The sequence below is a fragment of the Dasypus novemcinctus genome, chromosome 10 (assembly GCF_030445035.2).
Source record: "Dasypus novemcinctus isolate mDasNov1 chromosome 10, mDasNov1.1.hap2, whole genome shotgun sequence".
Classification (NCBI taxonomy): domain Eukaryota; kingdom Metazoa; phylum Chordata; class Mammalia; order Cingulata; family Dasypodidae; genus Dasypus; species Dasypus novemcinctus.
Genome location: NC_080682.1, coordinates 23,493,390 through 23,498,599, shown reverse-complemented (window position 1 = coordinate 23,498,599; position 5,210 = coordinate 23,493,390). Strand labels below are relative to the sequence as shown.

The following is a 5,210-nucleotide window of genomic DNA, read 5'->3' as shown; positions in this document are numbered from 1 at the left end:
CTGAGAAGTACCTGAAGATGAGAGGAGTTGAAATGGATTCCAAATGGAATAGGCTAACCCAACTTTCATAGCATGCAAACAGGGCAGATCCACTTTGATGTGCTAACTTTCATTTGTACCAGTATGAAAAAAAAAAGGGGTTGGATTTATCACAAAAATGTTTGAGAATCACATTGTTACACTCTATAAAAATTCTCTATTTTATAGTTATTGAAAAATTCAAAGCAATATATGATATAATAAATTCACAAATAAATATTAAATGCAATATAGACTCTATCATCTCCACAGTTCTATATTACAGGAAATAAGGCATATAAAATTCAGTAGTCAGAATGCCTGAATATCGATATAAACCATAGAATTTAGAAGGCATGAATCAGATATTCTGGCTCTTATAGTTTACACAAATTGGGGCTTTAAAAAATAAATTCTAAATGAAAATCAAGGCAAAAACATGAGGATGTATTTAGAAAGAAAGATAAAAATACAGACTCAATTATGCACAAATTGACAATGGTCATATGATTCATAAAATCTACATGTAAAATGATTTTTGTTAATTATATCTACACACCTCAGTATACTGATGCTGAGTGTCTTTAAAAGTCATTCCCACCAAGAACAGAGCATTATTTAATTATATTTCATTAATTTATACCACATAAATATATTCATTAGTATTAAATAAAGCTGAAACTCAATTCCCACACAATTGGCTTCCAATAATTCCTATAGATGTTCCAATGCAACATAACATTAGGTCACGGACAATGGAGCAGAAGGGAAAATGGAAAGAGACAATGGTCATAACTGAGAATAAATATGACCACGATGACCAACTTGATCATGAACATCTTATTAGAAAACATTCACAAATATACATAACTGTGTGAGTTCATTGCTAAGACTCCACAAAGGGTCCTTGAAGTGCAAATAAGGGACCATAAAATTATGCTTCATAGTTACACCTATTCCTTACCTCTCTCTTTAAGGACATGAAAATATACAAAATTTAAAAAACATACACCATTTTGTTCTGAGTGGATATGCTCCAAATATTTTTTACTCTATTAAGAGTTTAATCTACATAGAATTAGTGCACAATAAGTTTTATATGGAACACTCCTATATTGGGAAAAAGCCAAATGGGCAGTTTATTTTAGTGGCCAAATCATATGTGGGAATTTATTTTCTATCCACCAATATAAAAAAGATTGTGCATTATGTCTACAAATAATATAATTTGTTTATATAATTTTTACATAAAAACTACTAATCCCATTGTTATATTCCTGAAGAGAGAGCTGGATAAAATGGGCCAACAGAATCTGACTATGGTGCCTGAATTCATGCTACTGGGAATCACAAGGTGCCCTGAGCTGCAGGCTCCACTCTCTGACGTCTTTCTCATCATCTACATGGTCACAGTGGTGGGCAACCTGGGCATGATCATCCTGAGCAAGGTGGACTCCCGCCTACGCACACCTATGTATTTTTTATCAGATATCTAGCTTTCATTGATCTTGGCAATTTCACTGTTATTTGTCCCAAGATGTTGGCAAATTTTGTTGTGGATCAAAATAGCATTTCTTCTTATGCCTGTCTCACACAGTTGGCCTTTTTCCTTATGTTCGTTATCAGTGAATTTTCATCTTGTCAGCCATGACCTGTGACCTCTATGTGGCTATCTGTAACCCTCTGCTCTACAGTGTTATCATGACCCAGAGACTTTGTCATGTACTTGTGGGTATCCCTGACCTTTACAGCACTTTTCAATCTCTGATGTTTACCATTAAGATTTTTACATTGACCTTCTGTGACTCTAAATTCATCAGTATTTTCTACTGTGAGGATGTTCCCTTGGTATCTATACTCTGTTCCAAAGTGCAAGAAATAGGATTACTGATCATAATATTTTCAGCATTTAATCTGATTTCCTCCCTTCTATTAATCCTAGTGTCCTGCCTGTTAATATTTATAGCTATATTTCAAATGCATTCAGCGAAAGGCAGGAAAAAAGCATTCTCCATCTGACCGCAGTGGTTGTGTTCTATGGGACTCTACTATTTATGTATGTGCAACCTAACTCTGTTCACTCCTTTGAAACTGACAAAATAGTCTCAATGTTTTACACTTTAGTCATCCCCATGCTTAACCCTTTAATCTATAGCTTAAAGAACAAAGAAGTAAACAGTGCCATCTGCAGAGTATTTAAGATTTCCTGATCTTTGTATTTAATATTCAGTGTATAATATTGTTCTAAGCTATGAATAAAGCAAGTATCATTTAGTAATATTTTAGTAGGTAGAATTACTGACTCCTTGGCTCCTAAGCAAGGAATTTCCCTTTGTGCTACCTTAGAACCTCATACTTACCCTCATACTTTTATATTCTACCACTATACATCCTTAAAATATTTGTTTCTCAGTTTGTTTGTTTGTTTGTTTGATTGTTTCATCTTTAAGGGCAAGAATCTTCTTAGTCTTATTTTCTTTGTATTTTCTGAACAACAACAAAAAACCAGTACATAGATTGAAATTGAGACAGTTATCTATATATCCTGTTGATACCATCAAAAATTTATTTGTTCTGCTGTTATCGATTTCTACTGTAATAATAATTTATTGTTCACTGTGTATTACTCATTTATATATGATAAATTTGATCATTAGAACTTGATTTTTTTCCCTGATTCCTGATATACATTATGCACCACTTCCTGATTTTCACGGTCATATTTTAAGTGCACAGAAAACAGGTAGTTCATACAAACAAATGCATAGAATTGGGGGCAAGAAGAAAGGAAAGAAAGAGAAGATATATAAGTTACCTCTTTGGAAGTACTGAAAGTTTCCATTAAGATGAAAATTGAAGGAAAACATGATAAAGAAAAGCTATTATGAGAACTACAAGGTAATATCGACACATTCTCTGGTATTATTTTATTGAATTTGGAGAACATTATATTGGTGAGGAAGGATGAATGACATCTTGAGGACAAAATGTCTTAAGATAATATATTTCATTACAGAACAGCCAAAATCTCAGTTAAGCCACTATGTGGGTAACATAATATTCATTAATAGAGTATAAAAAAAGAAGGGTGAGCAAAACTGTATTGAATTACTGAATGTTCTATTGATGTAATATACCCTTTTCTCATTGTTTTACATTCAGTTATTACAATATTTTGGGATAGGTATTTATGTCATTTTCAATTCTGTATTTCAAACAAACAATCCATTCAAAAACAAAACACTTTTCTATATATTATTCATTCATCGTAGCTCAGTAATTACAGGAGAAAAATATGCTACCATGCACCATACTTTACACAAATCAATTCTACTTAGTTTGCACTATCTGCTTTGTTTTGGCATAAATGGTGCTTTAAGAAAAAATTCTAACTGGTAAACAAGATAAATATAGTCTATGGTATTTGAGACTGAGCTGCTTAAAAAGGGAAAAGTAAACCAAAAAAAAATTGCTTGAAGATGAAAACATATATAATTGACAAAATACAAATTTAATAGCTAATGTAAATCACATATTTGATTGACTTTTTTACTGATTCTATTATATTAGATGTGTATTTCATTTATTAAGACAGATTCAAAAATCCTATGCCCTCATAGAATGTACATATTACTCAATTAATTAAAAAGACCAGTGCCGCTGACAAGAAAAAGTAATACAACTCTAAAAATATATACGTAGTTTAATTTTATGTCAACATGTATAGATTATGGTGTTCAGTTGTGTGTCAAACATTGTGCATTTGTTAGCTAAAGGGGTGTTGATGCAAAATACTGGAAATACCTTGAATTTTATAAAGAGTTTTTATACGGGGTAGAAGCTTATAGTTACCAGGCCATAAAGTTTAACTTTCTTCCCTCAGCAAAGTCTGTTGCCACGTGTTAGAGCAAGATGGCTGCCAGCATCTGCAAGGGTTCAGGCTTCCTCTTCCTCTTAAGGCTCCATGATCCCAACTTCTTCCAATATCACCTGTAGGCTGGGATAAGTCTTCTCTCTTCCAGGGCTCATTCCTCTCTGGGTTCAGCTGCTCTGTCTTTCCACAAGTCCATTTGTAAACTATCAGGCAAACAGCGTGTCTCTCTTCCTGGGCCCTCTGCTGTGTCTAACCCAGCCTGCGCCTTCTCTCCTTTCCTCACATGTCTGCTTCTCTGTATATTTACTTCCAGGGGCTCCAGCATTAAAACTCCAATCTCCCTTCTCTGCAGTGTATTTTCCTTTGTGAATCCCCATCCACCAAGGGGTGGGACTGGACATCCTACTGACATGGCCCAATCAAAGCCTTAATCATTACTTAATCAAGTAAAGGTGAAAACTCTGAATCCAATATAATCTAGTATGCGCAGAGGAACAGACCAGTTTACAAACAAAATCCTGTATCTATTTTGGGAAATCATAAGTAATATCAAACTGCCACACACTGGAAGAGTTCTTGCCACATATATATTTTATAGATGATATTAAAATCTACAATAAATTGACTTTCAGTAAGAGAGATTATCCTCGGTAATGTTTGTTAGTCTCATTCTGGATATTTCCTATAAATGCAATCATAAAATATGGGATATTTTGTAATTATTAGCATAATATTTTCAAGGTTCATCCATGTCATAACATGGACCAGAAACTTCTTCATTTTTCTGGTTGAATAAATTTGCAATTATGTATACCTTACATTTTGTTTATCCATTCCTCTGTCATGAGCATTTGGCTTATTTCCATAATTTGGACACCGGTGATTAATACCGGTATGAAAATTTGTGTACTACTATTTCTTTGAAATTTTTCAATTTTGATGTTAAACCTAGAAATGCAGTGCTGCTTCATATGATATATCTATGTTAAACTTTTTAAAGGTTACCTAACTGTTTTCTACAGGAGTATATTCCCTCCAGTAACGTACAGAGGTTCATATTTATCCTACACCTTGCCAAAATTTTTTTCATATTTTTAAATTAATCTGTTCTAGTGTATGTGAAATTTTATCTCATTTGCTTTGATTTGCAATCCCCTAATGACTAATGTTGTTAAGATGCTTTTTATGGACCTTTTGCCATTTATAAATCTTCTTTTGCAAAATATCTAATCAACTTCTTACCCCATTTTGTAATTGTGTTTTTTGGCCTTATATTGAATTAAAAGATAATTTTGTATCATCCAAATACTAGAATCTG

The 5,210-nt window shown here is 33.1% G+C and overlaps 1 pseudogene; it reads left to right on the top strand.

Annotated features, from left to right (window-relative positions):
* The first annotated feature begins 1,316 nt into the window (after nucleotides 1-1,316).
* Nucleotides 1,317-2,228, top strand: LOC101420297 (olfactory receptor 8K5-like; annotated as a pseudogene).
* The last annotated feature ends 2,982 nt before the right edge of the window (nucleotides 2,229-5,210 follow it).